Genomic DNA, 18,268 nt, shown 5'->3' with positions numbered 1-18,268 from the left:
AGGTGAGATCACCCAGGGGGCGATTGAAGGAATACAGAAAGGAGAACTATAATTCGAGCCCTGGGGCTTTCTGACATTAGGATGTGGGGAGATGAGGAAGAATCAGCAAAGGGAACGAGCAGCCAGCGAGTGAAGTGGGTGGAAAGCCTAGAACGCTAGCCTGGAAGCCAAGTGAAGAGAGATGTCAACAAGAGGGAGTGATTCACTGACTGCAAGAGCTATATGGGGAAGACATAGACTTGCCCGTCAGATCTAATAACACGGAGGACAAGCTAAATTCATGCTTCTGGACCCAAGCGCAGCCTTGCCAATAAGTTGTAGTTCCCGCCTTGAAGGAGAATACAAGTGTGCTAAAAGGGTCATTTAAGATTGGGGGAAATAGGTCTGAGAAAGATGTGAAGATATACCATGGGAGTCCAGCAGAAAGAGACAGTACTTCTGGCTTTTGTAGGGAGGATTGAGGTCAGATTTATTCAAGTCTTCATTCATTCATTCCACAGAAACGTTTTGGGTGCCATGGACAGGGAGGAAAGGAGAAAATAGAGCTGTTATTTCAGTTTTGTGGCCAATAAAGAGTCTGCAGCTGGATGGTAGTGTTTGCATAACAGTGTGAATGTATGTAATGCCACCGAGCTGCACACTTAATAATGGTTAAGCTTGTAAATTTTGTTATGTGTTTTTTACCACCACCACCACACACACACACACACACACACACACACACTTCTAAAGGAAAAAAAAAAGCCTTCTTGGGCCCCACCATGACCTTGGTCTGGAACAAGATGTTGAAATGGAGGTCACTGTAGTATAGAAGGAGATAATGTGGCAAGAAGGGGAGGAAGAATGCTGAGAGAAGGGACTGGCCACCAGTCCTTCCTGTCTGGAGTGAGGGGTCCACTGGGGGAGACCACACGAGCTGAGGCTGCAGACTCAGGCTGGGCCAGTTGTTGTAGGCCTGGCAGCCTGCCTGTGGAGTCTGGCTTGCCTTCTTAGGTTCTGGGAACCTCTGAAGGTTTCTGCTCAGGGAAGTGGCATTCCAAAGGTGTGCATTTAGAAGATTAATCTCATTAATCCTGCCTGTTAAACCATTGCCTATTAAAAGCAGTGGGATTGAAGCATGCATTTCTAGGATGACATCTGTGGCCCAGCAGAATTGTAGATACCTGGGCATGTCTTTATGAATTGAGTGGGTTAACTTTTCCACCCATTTTACAAATATTTATTGAGAACTATCTAAATGCCCATAGTATTCTAGGCAGTGGGGATAAGGGATGGGGTGAATTTATCAGATCTCTCCTCTTGACAAGCATACAGTCTAAGGAGACCCCTATTCCCAAATAAGAAGTTATGCTACATTGTACCCCGTGTTACCATAAATGTCTCACCAGAGTTCCGCGGGAGCTGACAAGAGGGGTACTTGGCCTGTCTTGGACACTGGGGTGGCTTCCAGGGAGACAGTGTCCAGTGGATTTGAAGGATGAGCAGTATTTTCTAGGCAGAGAAGGCCAGCCTGGGAGGACAGTGAATCAAAACTCACTGGGAGTTGTAAATTTAAAGAAAATGTAGACATGTTCTCTTTTCAAGCTAAACTCTTATTTCATTGGCTTTTAGGTGGTGCTGTCTAACGTGCATGTTTTTGGACCCAAGCTTAACTTTTCAAATGTGGAATGCTAGGCCTTCATTGGTAAGTTTGTTTGATGCCTTCTTACTGAATTATGCTATCAAGGATTGGTATTTGGAATGAAGGGCAAGGTTGTTATCACTGGTACTGCTCTGTGAAGGGTACTGCACCTGTACTCTGGAGAAGCCCACAGCGTAGGTGGAAAAGATCTGCAGGAGAAGGGGATCTCAATTTATGTTTCTGTGGTAGATTCAGAGAGAGGCCAGAGGGGAAGTTCCCCCAGGTACAGGGGATGGATAAAGCTGGCCTCACAGAGAGGCAGAGCTTGACTGTGTTCTGAAGGATCGACAAGTCCAGTTGGGGGATGAAATATGCTTTTCTGGCTTGAGAAGGTGGGTATAAGATGGAAAGAAAGTGGACTCAGCAAAAGACCCACGAGAACAAAAATTTCATCCAAAGGAGTGGTGAGTAAGAAGTTTGGCAGGATCTGCTGGTGGCTGATTATTCTAAACCAGGGTCAGCAAACTTTCTGTAAAGGATCAGATGGTAAATATTTTCGGCTTCCTAGGCCATATGGTCTCTATCATGGCTCCTCAACTCTGCCATTGTAGCGGGAAAGCAGCCATAGATAATATGTAATGGTGTGGCTGTGTTCCAATTATACTTTATTTACAGAAACAGATAGTGGACCGAATTTGGCCTGGGGGCTATAGTTTGCCCACCCCTTTTTAGACCCTGAATGCTAGGCTGAGGCACTTGGAGACAGCAAGAAGCCATTGAAGTTATTTGGAGCAAAGAAGTAAAATGGCTGAAGTAACATGTTAGGGGCATTCTGGACAAGAAGCATAGACTGTGTTCCAAGGCAGCAGCAGCAGTCCAGGCATGAAGTCACGTGGCTAGCGGCAGTTAAGATGGAGCAAAGGACCAAAAGAAGAGATAGTGCAAAGGGAGAAACGTAGGGTTTATGGTATTCTTAGACTTTAAAGACAGGAGCCAAAGAAGATGAATCTTTAAACTTAATAGTTCGTAACCATTGACCAAAATGTGGCAGTTTGGGGTGAAGAAGGATAGCTGGTGCATCCAGTTTTAGATATACTGAATTCGAGGTGGCAGTGGTTCATGCACAGGACATGTCTAATAGATCATTGGAAATGCATGGCCAGCACCTGGGCTGGGAAGGGTAGGCCTGGAGATGTAGAACAGAAGCATAGGATTAATAAGTTCTCTCCATGATGAGCTGAGGGCTGAGCCTTAGTGAATGTGCATAACTCTGGGATGGGAAAAACAGAAGCTGGAAGAGAACCAGAAGCCAAAGGGGAGAGAGTCTCAGGAAGCAGAGAGGATGGGGCAGCAGAGACCAGGGAGAAAGGGACCTGAGGGAAGGCTGCTGTATTAGTGATAAGGTGGTTACAGCTGGCCTTGAGAACATGCTGCAGGGAGGCAGAAGGGGGAAGGCAGCGAGGTTGCACAGGGTCCATCATAAAAGAGGGATTAAGAATCAGAGACGTTAGTAAAAAGAGACCAGTTATGGAGAGTTTGAGTGGTAAAAGAAAGGAGATACAAAGATTTCAGCATCTGAATGCCAAAATAAGCTTTTTAGCTTAGAGGCAAGCAAAGCATGCTGTGACCGGTCTCCTGTCCTTCTCTGGAGCCAAGTGTGTTTGGGAGTTTGTGTGTACCTTGGGCTTGCGATTGTGTTCTTACACTTTGTTTGAGGTGTGGTGTTCCGAGCTCTGCTACAACTTGCACCAGTGGAATCCAGTCCGTGTCTGGACCCCTGCCATGAGACAAGATGCGATCTGTTGGGGAAATAGTTGCATTTGCCTGAATTGGAGGAGAAAATAGGATAGAGCAAGAAATGGAAATGAAACTCCGTACTGCAGTCTGCCCAAGTATGGGAATCTGAGACAATTCCTCAAGTCACTCAACTAGATAGCAATTTATGTTTCAAACACTTTCAGTGTATGTCCTTGGGTTTGAATTCTGAGTAGTTTTGGGCTCACTTTTCACAAATATATCAGTTCGAGATGGAGTCATTAAAGCAACAGGTGGAGCAGGTTTGCAGCCTCCGTTTCGTGAAATCTCACTGAGTTCTGGGCACAGTGCTGAGTGCTCTGTAGGTATTATTTTAATTTCATCTTTGCAACAACCTACGACAGAGGCATTAGTGTTTCAACTTCAGCAACAGGAAATCAAATCACAAGAGACTGAGTAACCTGCCCGAGGTTAGAAGGGATTTGAACCCAGAGTATCTGACCCCTGGTTTGCACTGCTTTCTGAATGTTTCCCACCTAATTCCCACCTGAATCCGGAATTGCTCCTCTGTCTTACGTAGAAGGATTGGAGCCAGCATGAGCTCTTAAGGTTAAATACTAAGAGCCTACAACGGGTGTTCCTGCTTCTTAGGAGTCTATTAAAAGGGCGGCAGGAGTGTGGGACCCCTGGAAGAGACTAAGGCCAAACTTTAAACACTTGACTGTTTCCCCAGCTGAAATGTCCCTTTTGTTGGAGAAGGCAGCACCCTTGGGCTTGGAAAGGAAATCTCACTAGAAAGCATGACAGTCAGATTCCAGTCCTAGCTCTGCGGCAGTGATAATCTGCTTTTTGTTGAAATACTTGAGTTTCTCTCTGCTCACCTCCAACTTCAGGTTCCAAGGGCAGGGTCCTGTTTTGTCTTGCTCCCCTGGATACCAGCATCCAGCCTGGTATTGGGTGTGTGGCATGTGCCCACTGGATTTTGTTGTTTTTAGTGAACCAGGCAGCCTGGGACAAGGTGCGTAGCCTCGGTGTGTCAGGCACTGGGCTCGGCACTGTGATCATAGAGGAGACACCAGACAAGTTCTGTCCTCATGAGGCAGATGCATAAGCAGGACAGACAGAGTAGAGGGGGTGAGATCTAAGGTCAGAGAGGCAGGATTAGCCTCTTTAGAAAGCCATAATAATGCTCTTTGGGATGGCTGCGAATACCTCCACACTGTTCTCTGCTAGGCTTGGTGCGGTTGCTGATACCAGCTACCTGCTCCCCGCCGCGAGAGCGCCCCCTGGGTGTCAGAGGGGCCTCCTGCCTCTAGCGGGGCTGAGCGCTCCCGTCTCGCGCCCCTCCTCTGCTTACTGTCTGCCCTGCCACCCCCTGGTTCTCTGCAGTTCTGTAGACCTGGCCTCCGCAGCCTGGTGTGCAGGTTCTCTTTTTCTCAGACTTTAGCTTAATAAGGTTTTGCTTGATCCCGTTCGGGTCAGCCCCAGTATTCCTCCCCGCCGAGCTCATCACTGCTCACCGGTATCCTGAAGTCGCCGGAAAATGCCCAGAGCCTCTCCCAACCCCCACCCCACCCCCACCCCCGCTCCGAGCTATGGTCCCGCGGGGACTTCCGGTCAGCCCTCTCCTGGTACCCAGTGCGTCTGTCTTCCTGTGGTGCCTGCCTTGGGTGGAACTTAAACCCCCTCAGGCGTGTCAGCTGCAGGAGTCATCCTTGGCTGTGTCCTTTCCCTCCACTGTCATCGTCCACCCGTTACCTCATCTGGAAAAGCCCATCTGCTCCTTCATCCCTCCCGCCTTCCTTCTCCCTCCCCACCTCTTCACTTAGGACTCCTCCTTTGGGTTGTTTTAATAGCCTCTTCATTGGCCTTCCTGGGGCCACTTTTGTCTTCCTAATTGCACCCCCATCTCCTCGCAGCATGAAGTTTCTAACTCACACTTCTATCGAGGCTTTCTTCTGCTGAAAGCTCTCTTTAGGGGCAAGACCTCCCTGGTTGTTCGGTGGTTAAGGCTCCAGGCTTCCAGTGCAAAGGGTTCAAACCCCTGATTAGGGAACTAAGATCCCACATGCCTCACCGCATGGCCAAAAAACCCCCAAACTCTCCAGGGGCTCCTCATTGCTTGTAGAATAGAACCCCAGCCCCCTCTGCAGGCCTGCAGTCTTTTCATAACTGGCCTTCAGCCACCTTCCCCATTTCACTTTTTCCATAGCCCATATTTCTAACCTCAGCCTAGCTTCTCAATGGCCGTCACCCCTTGGTGCCTTGGCCAGAGCTGGGCTCTTTCCTTGGAATGACCCTTCCCCTGCTCCGCATTTCAGTAACTCAGCTCAGGTTTCTGCTCTTCTGGACACCTTCTCCCCACCCTGCACTTCGCTATGCCCTGGACATGACCTTCCTCCTGGCTCCCAGAACACCCTGCATTGCTCTCTCTCCCAAAGTACTTATTGATGTAACTGTTGATTTACTATCTGTTAAGCTCAGAAAACTGAGCTCCTTAAGGGTGGAGACCACACACACAAACACACACACACGCGCACGCACACGCACACACCCACAAAATCTCTGGGTTCTTGGTGCCAGCACAGAACACCTGGCTCAGGAAGTCTTTGTTGAAAGAGTGAGGATAGCAGAGTCTGTCTGTGCAGCCAAACAGCACATTTATAACATGATCAAATGTATTTGAAATTGGAGTTCCATTGGTTATTGAGTTGGGTGGGCCCCTCTGCTTCTCAGTTTTGATGGCAGGATAGGTTGGTGTGGGCTGGGGTTTGTGGTTGCCTATTGCATCCCCCTACCTGTGGAGGCTTTGGGAACATAACTTCTCTATATTTTTTGCCCCTGACTTTTGTATTTTTAACTCCTGTTGTTGATGGGCTAGGAAAGCAATTCAAAATGAAAAATAGTCCATCACGGAATGCTGAAGAATGAGGTCCACCCAGCTTTCTGGACAGATCCCAAATTTCCTAAATTAGCCAAAGTAATGACTCTTGCTAACCACTGACAGCTTTTCCCTTGTGCAGTCCAGCGGAGAGTGCTTTTCTGGCTGGGGGATGAGGAAAGCCAGTGGTCCTTTCTAGAGGGGCCCAATGGCGTCTTTATCTTCATTTGGAACCTTGTAAAGTCCTCAGTGAATACTGTGTGTGTGTGTGTGCACGTGCACACTCAGTCACTTAGCTGTGTCCAACTCTTTGCAACCCCATGGACTGTAGCCCACTAGGCTCCTCTGTCCATTGGATTTCCCAGGCAAGAACACTGGAGGGGGTTGCCATTTCCTTTTCCAGGGGATCTTGCCAACCCGGGGATTGAACTCGCGGCTCCTGCTGCATCTCCTGCATTGCAGGTGAATTCTTTACCACTGAGCCACCAGGGACCTTTCCCAGTGAATACTGAGGAGTAGCAAAGGAAGCAGCTATGAACCCAGGGATGCCAGGTCCACATCTGTGTTCCTCCACCCTGGGAGCTCCTGCAGTACACCTCAGTGCTAGCTGCTACCTTCTCGTGTTCTCCTGTGGGGCTTTCAACTTCATGCTCTTGCCTCTCCTTCACTTCTAGTTCTGCTGCAGAACCAGGAAATTATGCCGAGAATGTAGTTTCTCTTTGGGAACTTAAAGTAATCTGGGAAGGCTTCCTTGAAGAAGCAGTCTTCCTCCACCCAGAGGTGTCCTGCTGACCAGAGTGCTCCAGCTGGCGCTTGGGCTGCTTTCCTCTCCTGGAAACACTGATGCTGCTGCTGCTTTCCCTTTCAGGGACTTCCCAGAAGCTGTTCCCTCAGCATGGAATGTGTTTTCCTTCTACCTTGCCTGGTTCATGCCCGTCCACCCGTCTTATATCAGCTGATTCATTTCTTCTTAGGAAACCTTCCCTGCCATCCTCGATAAGGAACCTGGGTCTTATCATCACCATTACTGTGATCCCTTTATGCTGCTCGTTGATTGCTCACCACAGGGCAGGTACTGTCAAAGTGCCAAGAGGGTAACCACTTAATATTAGAGCCTCAGTAGTGTGTGCTGAGGTCAGGGTTAGCATTATTATTGCAGATACCTTTCAGAGGACCAGAGGTCCAGATCAGTTGGAGGCATGAGAGCAGGGTTTGTACCCAGGAGCCTGACTGGGTCTTCGCCCCCGCCCGTTCTTCTCCAAGCGTTCGGCAGCCCATCCTCCTACTCATTCTCAGCCCTCATCCCAGAGACCATTTCACATGTATGTGTTTGGTTATAGATGAATAAAAGTTGTGTTCACTCACTGGGCAGCCTGTTAAGCCCCGACTTCCAGGCAGGAGCTCAGCACAGAGTTGACCAACAGCCTGCCTGCCCAGGTAGCCACTAACCTGCTGGATCTCCTTGCCCCTTGCATCCCAGGAGTCTGGGCTGTGAGCATGAACTCCCTGGGGTCCTACAGTTTAGCCTGCACTGTCCCTCCTGTTTCCATGTCCTAGTCAGTGGTGCTAAGGAGGCATCTGTTCCTGGCAGGGTCTGTCCCTTCATCTTTGTTCCACCTTGTGAACACACCCTCATCCTTGTATAAGAAAGTGAACCCCCTTCTTCCCCTAGGACAGAGCCCTCGCCCTTCCTTTGCTCCTCTGGACCTACCTGCACACACTTGGGATGGCGCTGACCGCCATGGGCCATCCTGACCTGTGCGCCTGCCTCCTCGCCCTTCTGCAGCCACTTGGGATAATCCCTGGTGCGGCCTCTGTGGCAGGTAGCATCTTGTACAGTCAGGATGGAGGGGGCCACAGAGGGGATAAGAGGACAGGAGTTACTGCCCTACAAGCAGCTGCTCCGTGATTCCAAGTGTGTGTGGGTGCCTATGCTGGTGACTCTGTGTGTGTGTGTGTGTGTGTGTGTGTGTGTCTTGCTTGATGCTTTTGCTTGTATAATTTACCTTTGTGCACATTAGAGACCATGCCTCACTGTCTCAGGGGTCTGATGTGGGGCTCTGAATAACAGATACGACAGAGCTGTCGGCTAAATAGATTTTCTCCTCCTCCCTCTAGCCAAAGTCACCTCCCCTTTCCCTCATGGGGTTGTTATGACTATCAGGACCCCCTTCCCAGACCCCACTCAGGCGACAGGGATGTGAAAGCCCCACCTAGACCCCAGCAGGCTAGCAAGGCACCAGGCATTGGCTGGCAGCAGGGAAGGCTGGTCTCCCAGGGCACCTCACCAGGCCTCCAGGGCCCTCCAGGAGCAGGCTGGCTGAGCTCCAGGTGTCTCATGATGGTTTTGAGTGGGAAACATAAAAATTAAAAATGGCTTCTGACCAAGTTGGGAAAGTGGGCATGGGTAGGGTGGGGATGGGGAGCAGGAGGACTTGGCTGCGGCTTCCAGATGTGCTGGCAACAAACAGAAGTCAGCTCACAGGGAAATGGCCTCTGGGGCACTCAGCATGCTGGTGTGAGGCAGACGTGCCTCACAGTGTTGACTCTGTGCCTGTTAGTGCTGGGGACCTGTGCTCTTTAAACCTCAGTTTTCCCACCTGTAAAATGGGACAATGACCATACTAATCACCTCTGTGAGGTTCTTGTGAGGATGAGATGAAAACATGCTTAGCACGGTACACGCTATGTAGAAAATGCTGAATATCTGTTATCATTTTACTGTTGTTTTTTAAAAAGTAGTGTTGTCAATAACTTTGGACAACATACGAAGTCTAAAATGCACCATTAAAGGTTGTGAGGAGTAAATGAGGTGGTAGTGTAGGAAAAGCACTTTGTGAATTGCAAACTGTGTGCAGATATTATTATTAGCATGTTATTATTATTACTGGATGTTATTATTAACACAAATATCTCTTTTATCGGTTTTGACTTTGGAAAAAAATGGCTGAGCACAACTTTATGATGTTGACTCTAAGTTCTTTGTTGTTTTTGTTTTTGTTTTGTTTGTTTTGGAGGGAGATTTGTCAGACAGGCTTTCACTGGAATCTTGCCCAGAGGCTGTGTGACCTACATTGGTGATGTCAGGTGCCAAATGTCTGAATAGCACCTGGCACAGAGGAGCGATTCTGTGGTTGCTCATCTTATTTTAAATCTTTATGATAAGCGTTTAATACGTAGTGGTATAGTTAAGTTTTGGTAAAGTTCATTGACAGTAAATTGTGGGCATTTGCTTAGGACAAATTCCTGAGAAGTTGCTTGAGAAATACGCACTCTTTGAGCTTTGTACCTAATATAGCTGAAGAAATGGAAGCAATTTATTCAGCATTAGGTGTAGGCAGCTACCATTGTTTTCTCAAGTGTGTTAGGAATATTTTCTTAACAGGTTTGCCTCTCTGGTGTTTATCTCCGTCCCATACCATTTCACTGCCTCCACCCATCCTTCCAAAAATAAAATTGATCAAAAATTAAACATGTAGACAGAGGTTGAAAATTTTCTACTCACTGGCTGCTTTTGGCCTGCAGATGTATTTTGTTAAGTGCTCACAATGTTTTAAAACCTTTATATTAGTGAATAACATTTAAAAATTGAGAGGTGTTATCTAGAAATCTAGATTTCTAGATCTTCGTGAAAATCTGAAGATCTAGCAGCACTGGGTCCATCTACCCTCATGGCATTGATGAAGAAGCCCGTCCCTCTTACAAGGACCTGTTTCTCCAGCTGCCAAGCCCCTGCTCCTGTATGTGGCCTGTAGGTAACTGAATCTGTAGTCTGCGCTACATGTAACCAACACCTTAGACATGGTGCATCGACTGAGAATTATTTTCACCAGCAACTTTGACCATAGAGAGGAAGATTGTTTCACTTGCTAAGTTGTCATTTTTGTGATAAGCCAAGTAGCTTCAGTGTTTTATTTAGACTCTTTTGGGTTTAGTACAGTCACCTCTCTCCTCCTGTGGATTTCCGTCCTTAATAATTTTTAAGAAGTCTTTAGCAAGACTTATAAGTCAATGTAAAATGTTGGCTAAGGCCGGATATAAATTTTGATTGCTTCTATTTAAGGGAGGTTGAACACAAGTTACCTGCTTTAATTCAGTAACTTATGATGTTGCAAATTTGAACAATTAAAGATACTTAGTCCTTTTTATTGGTCATCTTGTTGTTGTTGTTCATTTGCTCAGTCATGTCCAACTCTTTGCACTCCCATGGACTGCAGCATGCCAGGTTTCTCTGTCCTTCACCACTTCCTGGAGTTTTCTCAAACTCATGTCCATTGAGTCAGTGATGCCATCCAAATCTCATCCTCTGTCATCCCCTTCTCCTGCCTTCAGTCTTTCCCAGCATCAGGGTCTTTTCCAATGAGTCAGCTCTTTGCCTCAAGTGGCCAAAGTATTGGATCTTCAGCTTCAGCCTTTCCAATGAATATTCAGGGTTGATTTCTCTTAGGATTGACTGGTTTGATCTCCTTGCACTTCAAGGGACTCTCAAGAGTCTTCTCCAACACCACAGTTTGAAGGCATCAATTCTTCGTCACTCAGCCTTCTTTATGGTCCAGTTCTTACATCTGTACACAACTACTGGAAAAACCATAGCTTTGCTTATATGGACCTTTGTTGGCAAAGTGATGTCTCTGCTTTTTAATATGTGGCCTAGGTTTGTCATAACTTTTCTCCCAAGGAGCAAGCATTTTTTAATTTCATGGCTGCAGTCACTGTCTGCAGTGATTTTGGAGCCCAAGAAAATAAAGTCTGTCACTATTTCCATCGCTTCCTCATCTATTTGCGATGAAGTGATGGGACCAGATGCCATGGTCTTTGTTTTTTGAATGTTGAGTTCATCTCTTTGAAATAGTTGTAATTTAGCAGAATCCTTATTGAAAGATGTGAGAAGCTGGGGATTCTTAGTTGTGGAGATCATCCTTATCCGTCAGTTTTTCTCAGGCAGGCCCTCACCCTCTTCCAGCTAGTGAGCGCGCACAGATCTGGGGGCCACATGCAGGAGCGGGGTGCTGGACCCCACAGTGTTTACTTAATGGGAGTCCTTGCAAGCAATTTTAAAATTATTATTATTCTATGAGCATCAACATCTTTTGGTTTTTGTTATCATGAGAAAGCATACACTTATAAGAAATTTGAACAACCCTGAAGTGTATAACATACAGGTAGAAAGTCTTCAGTGACACCTGCCCTCCCCACCTTCCCCCAGGATTGGCACTGTTGAGGCTTTGTTGGATATAGTCCTGGACTTCTTCATTTGCTTGTATCCCCTTAACCTTTTTGTATCCCCTTAACCCCTTTGTATCCCCTTATATTCCCTTTGCCCTCATGCCCAACATACATGTTTTTACTTTTGTAGAAATGGACTCTCTCTATGCCTACAGTTTTCCTTTTTTTTTTTTTTTTTTTAGCCAACTGTCAGTTATTATGGTTTTCTTTTCAAGTTGACGTGTACAGATAAATGTACCTTATTGTGTATAACAGTTGTAATCCATGGTATGGGTACCTTTGAAACTTTTTCAATCATCCTTGTATGGGTAGACACTTGGTTTGTTGCTGATGTTTTACCATTACAATCGCTGCTGATGTGGAAATTGTTATGCCCACCTGTGAACTTCTGCGTGAGATTCTCCTGCACATAGACACCTGAAAGTAGGACATTTGGCTTAAGTAGTTTGCCATTTACAAACTGAATCAGTAGTGTCTAATTGCCCTCCAAAAAAGCTGTACTAAGTCACAGTCCTTTCAGGAGTATCCAGTTATGGCTCCAGTAATCCAGTTTTTGCTTCACCATGCATGAGCAAAGTAAACTTTAAAAACTCACAAATATGCCATCAAAATTACACATTTGTCTTAGAAAAGCATTCAAAATATACATCTATAGATTTAATTAAATGATTTACATACCTTGATTTTGGTGACATCATCCTACAAGATGACAAAAATGTCCCCCAACTGTTGTTATCAGTTTATTTACTAAATACTGGCGTGAGGATTTTAGTTGTCCCAGGGAGCCTTTGGGAGAATAAGTCGCGGCTTCCTTTTCTGCTGCTCCACTAGGCCTGCCTTGTCTTTTCTATTAGGGTCTGAGCCCTCAGGGCAAAGGTCAGGTCAGCATTTAAACAGGAGTGCCAGGCCTTGGCATGGGGAGATGGCAGGTGATGTCTTGAGGTATCCAAGGTGTTCCAGCACCCTTTCCTGAAATATAATGCCATTTCACATGGACAGGTCCTTCCCGCCTGTATTTGCTCATGGTGTCCACATGACCTCCCTGCGAGGCAGACACTCCCCTCACCCCTCATTTACATCTGGAGACACTTAGCCTCAAAGGTTTGACTTAGTGTCACACAGCCACCGAGGGTCAATACCTTGGACCAGGTCTTCTGACTCCAACTATGGTTGGAGCCTGTGAGGCTGATAGGCAGCTTTTTGCCTGTAGGACACCATGGAAGTTTCCTTTACTGAGCTGGGGGTGGAGACAAGAAAGGGAAGTAACATTCCCCAACTTCCTGTGGTCACTTTTGGGTATGTGAAATTTTAAATTCCATCTTCTCCGGAGGCCTCCTCTCTGCCTGTCTGACCTGTTGTCTGGCTCTTGCTAACAGGTTACCCTGTATTGGCCAAAGTTCCTTAGCCCTAACCTCAGTTGTGAACCTGAAGGTAAATTTGATGAAAGTACTTGATGAAAAGTATTTGATGAAAGTTGCTTAGTCATGTCCAACCCTTTGTGACCCCGTGAACTGTAGTGACCCTGTGGACTGTAGCACGCCAGGTTTATCTGTCCATGGAATTCTCCAGGCAAGAATACTGGTGTGGGTTGCCATTTCCTCCTACAGGGTATCTTCCTAACTTAGGGATCAAACCCTCCAGATTCTTTACCGTCTGAACCACCAGGGAAGACCCCACCCTGCATATCCTTCCAGGATGCTGTCAGCCGCATGAAATCCATGCCAGATCATCTGGTCTAGTGGAAACAGGGATCTGGAGTTGGTTCAAATCCTGGCCCCATTACTTTTATTACTAGCAGTGAGAACCTTTGACTGCTGATCTTACCTCTCTGAGCCTCAGTATCCTCTTCTACAAGATACGGAAAATGATTCTCATAAGGACATTTTGAGAAATACATGAATTAAGATTTGAAATGTACCTCTAAGATGTTCAACACTTTATAAATGTGAGTCCTCTATCAAATTTTCCTGCTATAGAAAGAAGGTTCTTCTCAGGAGATGCTCCATACTGGTAGCTGCTAGCTGGGGATCCTGGGGCCAGGACAAGGCCACCACATGAGCCCCAAGATGAATCATGAAGAGTGTATACCCTCAGAAGCTCACTATTTGGTAGGGGAGCCCAGTGAGCAGAGACAGTGTAATTTGTGCAGTGATAAGAATCAATTAACAGAGGAAAGAGTAATTAAACTCCAGGTAGAAGGGGGTGGAAGGGGGTCAAAGAAGTCATCAAGCAACTGGGGTACTGAAGGTTTTATAGGAGTTTGAAAGAACATACAAAATTAATAGGCAGTTTTATTCATTAGTAATAAAGTTGCATTTTTAAATGTATGTATGTTAACTTCTTTTGACTCTTACTAATACACTGAAATATTCAAATTCATCCACTCTCTTTTCCATTTCTTTTCTTTCTCCTCACATTCTGCCTCTTCTTCCTACCATATGTTAAGTTCCTCAGCTCAGTTCAGTCCCTCGGTCGTGTCCGGCTCTTTGCAACCCCATGAATCGCAGCACGCCAGGCCTCCATGTCCATCACCAACTCCCAGAGTTCACTCAAACTCATGTCCATAGAGACAGTGATGCCATCCAGCCATCTCATCCTCTGTCGTCCCCTTCTCCTCCAGCCCTCAATCCCTCCCAGCATCAGAGTCTTTTCCAGTGAGTCAACTCTTCGCATGAGGTGGCCAAAGTACTGGAGTTTCAGCTTTAGCATCATTCCTTCCAAAGAACACCCAGGACTGATCTCCTTTAGGATGGATTAGTTGGATCTCCTTGCAGTCCAAGGGACTCTCAAGAGTCTTCTCCAACACCACAGCTCCGGACAATTAAGGTCCTCAGCTGCTAACAATTTCTTAACAAGTTTTTGTATGCTTTAGTAGATCCTCAGAGATGCCATTTAGTAGATGCTATTTCACTCTGCTAAGTTTTTTTTCCCTGTTAAGTTTTTATAAGAGCTTTGGTATAGTTTTTTTTCCCATTTTTTCTATACTATAAGCAGATTCTTTTGCTTTCTCAGCAGTGAACAAACTACCAGTTATTCGATATGTTCTGCATCACACCTGTACACAGGGGCTCGTGCCATCCCATCTAGTAGCCAGAACAACGTAGTGAAACAAGGACTGTTGGATCTTTTTCATAGATGAGGAAACCGAGGCTTAGAGAGGTTAATATACTGACATCTCGCAAGTATGAAGCCATATTTCTGCTCTGGAGTCTTTCCCATCGTTCTCTGCTGCCTGGCCCAGGGTCTTGCCCTGATTTTGTGCTGCTGGTTTTGTAACCCACTTGATGTGGTGCCAAGTCTCCTCACACAGCTTCCTACCTACTACCGGACTCTCAGAATCATGCAACAGCAGTAATTGACGAAAACCACAATTTCCCACTTCTCTCGCTTTTATTTCTGAGCTGCTTATAAGAAGCTAGGTTTGACTTAAACTTTCTTTCTTGCTCTGTCTCTTCCGCTTAAGGGATGATAACAGGGTGCATGCACAGTGCTCCCAGGGCCCGGCCTGCATGTCTGAGGATGAGGCTCCAGCTTCGTCCTGCTGGGGACTCCCTGGTAACCGTGGGTAACCCTCATCCTCTCTCTACAGCTGTATTTCCCCAGCGTGATCCAGGGCTCAGGTGCTCCCCAGCTATCCTGCCCGCTGCCATAGGAGCTCCTGTGATGCAGTAGGCCTGCGTAATGTGCCAGAAGGGACCCAGGTCTTGGTTTCAGGAAGGGAGTGTGAATCTGCCCAGCTGTGTGACCTTGGGCCCACCCACTAACCCCTCTGACTCTCAGTTGTCTGCATCTGTAAAGGAATGCAAGTAGAACCCACTTCCAGGCTCACTGTCTGGATGATGGGAGTCCATGGGAAAGGGGGCAGTTTCCTTCCCTCTGGCTCCGCCCCCCAAGTGCTTTGATTGGGGACTTGGCAGTGTTTCTGCAGCGGAAACCCAAAACACCTTCCCTAGGTGCCGTGCTTATCACACCTCCAGCACCCTGAGATTCTCACCTCCCGGATTTCTTGAAGCTCATTTGTGTGGCTGAGAAACTCCTCAAAGGAAGGGAAGAGCCCATTGAGCTCTGCTGCTGTTTCCGTGGCGGCGCCTTCCTTTCCCGTCTGCCCTGCAGACAGCAGCTGCAGCATGAGTCAGTTGCCTGTATGTATTATCATTTCTTTTGCATCTCTCTGCAGAGAGGAGGATGCCATTCATTTAGCCAGTGTTCGCTGTGCCCAGGCTTCGGGTGAGGGGTGGGACATGGAGAGGGACCGACTCACAGATGCTGCCCTGGAGCTCCCAGGGGAAAGGTGAAGAGAGTATGACACACGAGCCGTGCTGTCACCTAGGCATGTCCTAGGGTGCTCTGGGAGAAGAGGACCCAGTGGCCTCTCCTGGGTACCCAGCGGACAAGAGCAGATCTTTAGAAGTGAGGAGGAGTCCACGCTGCACAAGTCCAGACAAAGCCCTGGGGGAGGTGACACTGGGTGTCTGTCTGGAGCCAGGGCCAAGGGGTGCAGGACCTGAGTGGCCACGTCCTGCGAGTCATCTGCACGCTGACAACCTTTAGGGACCTTTCCCCCAAGCCCAAAACCCACACACTCACTGCCCACGCAGCATCCACCCTTTGACGTGTGATGGGCACCCCAGAAGCAATAGAACTAAACAGAAGTCTTATGCAGAAACCTAACCCAGCTCCTCCCCAGTCTCCCCCATGTTATGTGGCCCCACCATTTACCTGGTTACTTAGGCCCCACACGTGGGTGTCATTTTTGACTGTGCTCCTTCCCTCACCCCTCACTTTGTCTGCAGTCTTGCCAGCTGTTCCATCACAGTATATCTTGAAAACCACCACACCTCCCTATCCGAGTCCAGAGGGCTCCCATCTCCCAGCTGGTCTCCCAGCTGGTCTCCCAGCTTCTACTCTGTCCCCACTGCCACCAGCCTTCCACACAATCAGGCAGAATGACCTTTTAAAAAGTAAATAATATTGTATCACTTCCTTACTCAAAACACTCTGTGGCTTCTTAGCATCTTGAAATAGAATCTGAACTCCCTGCCCTGTCCTGCCTGCCCCTCCTACTTCCCTGGTTTCATCTCTTAGCACTCTCAGCCTTGCTCACGCCATTCCAGCCCCTATCTCCTTATTTCTGTCGTCCTTTCTTGCCTCAAGGCCCTTGCACAGCTCTCCTCTGCCTGGATTACCCCCAGCGTTGCATGGTCTTTCCTCTGTTTAAAAGGCCCTGTCCTGTCCTACCCTTTACACCATCATTTTTTTCCTCTTACTCTGCTTTCTTTTTCTTCAGTAGTACTGGCTTTACATTATATATTTATCTGTCTTCTTTATCATTTGTCTTATACCTTTGGGCTTCCCAGGTGGCACAGTGATTAAAAAAAAATCCACCTGCCAATGTAGGAGATGCAGATTCGATCCCTAGGTTGGGAAGACCCCTTGGAGTAGGAAATGGCAACCCACTCCAGTATTCTTGCCTGGAGAATTCCATGGACAGAGGAGCCTGACAGGTTACAGTCCATGGGGTCGCAAAGAGTTGAACCTGACTGAGCATGTGCGCACGCACGCGCACACACACACACACACACACACACATACGAAATGTAAATCCATGAGGATGAGCCCTTGTCTTATTTCTCTCATTCACCACCCTATCTCCAGGCCCTAAAACAGAGCCTGGCACACAGTAGGTGATCATCACACGTTAGGTCGGTAATCCAAAAAAATGAATGAATGAACAAATGCAAGTTAAGACTTTGGTGTTTATTCCGTGGGCAGTGTGAATCTAGTAGACATCTTTCAGGAGGTGAGTGACGTGGTCAGCGCTTTTATTTAGAAAGCCAGCTGGTGGCAGTGTGGAGGCTGGACTGGAGGAGGAGGCAGCAGAACTAGTTAGAGGCAGTTAAAATGGTCCAGGAAATTGATGCTGAGGCCTACGTAGCGCTCTGGAGAGGAAAAGAGGGGACCGATGACAGGTGGTGAAGACCTTTGAGTATCTTTGGTTCTTACCAGAATAACTTGGTATAGCAATCCTTTTAAAAGACAAACAGGAGGGCACGAGCTGGCCTGGGCGGGAGGCTGGTGACACTCCATAAAGTTTTCCTCCCTAGGTAGATGTCAGCCCCCGGGTGCACGTCCCCTGCCATGCAGTTATCTCTCAGAGGAGAGACTCTGCTGCTCCAAACTCCCTGTTGAGTCTTTCACTAAGAAAGTTGTCAGTAAGTCAGTGATGGTGTCAGTAAGTCTAATACTTCTTTCTGCTGAGGGGTTGATGTTACACATTATGAGCCACAATAAGTGGTTGATTCTTTCTTGCAATGGGTACATTTCTTTATATTTAACTCCAAAGGAGGCTCACGCTAACAAATTCTCTTTTTCATTAAGAATGCCTAGGCTCTGCTCAAGTTCCAGGTGGGGGTTACTGATAACTTAGGGGCTCAGCATCTCCCTTATGACAAACACGCCCAGGAACTCTTGTCCTCTCTTGGGTGTCCAGGGTATCAGGGAGTCAGATAAACAGTGGGCCCACATTCCTAGACCAGGCAGAGCCGTCCTCTCTGGCACTGTCTGTTGAGACTGTCTTCTTGAGCTTGAATTATTTCTTTCTCCCCAAATCCCCAGTCCACTGCAAGTTTCAATGCAAAGCCTTTCATCTCTGCACAGATCCTTACCCATCTTGCTGAGGTGTCCCCTCTCTGTCCCTAAGGGGGAGTAGGTCATCCAAGGCTCTTAAGCTTTGGTCCAGAGTTCCCAATCCTGTGAAGTGAAATGCTGTCCCATCTGTGTGGCCA

General features: G+C 47.3%; 1 protein-coding gene across 3 annotated transcripts in view; it reads left to right on the top strand.

The window, feature by feature from the left end:
* BMAL1 (basic helix-loop-helix ARNT like 1) overlaps positions 1 to 18,268 on the top strand; it is a 109,932-nt gene that overhangs the window by 31,624 nt on the left and 60,040 nt on the right. For 2 of the 3 annotated variants that reach the window (XM_055548575.1, XM_055548570.1), the window contains exon 2: positions 1,612 to 1,684. The exons of the other annotated variant lie outside the window; for it this stretch is intronic. The gene's annotated coding sequence lies outside the window, so the exon portion shown is untranslated. The remainder of the gene's footprint in view (positions 1 to 1,611; positions 1,685 to 18,268) is intronic. 3 annotated transcript variants of the gene reach the window in all.

The sequence above is a fragment of the Bubalus kerabau genome, chromosome 15, assembly GCF_029407905.1.
Source record: "Bubalus kerabau isolate K-KA32 ecotype Philippines breed swamp buffalo chromosome 15, PCC_UOA_SB_1v2, whole genome shotgun sequence".
NCBI lineage: Eukaryota > Metazoa > Chordata > Mammalia > Artiodactyla > Bovidae > Bubalus > Bubalus kerabau.
Note: the sequence above shows the minus strand (reverse complement) of the source record. Positions and strands in the feature narration are given on the sequence as shown.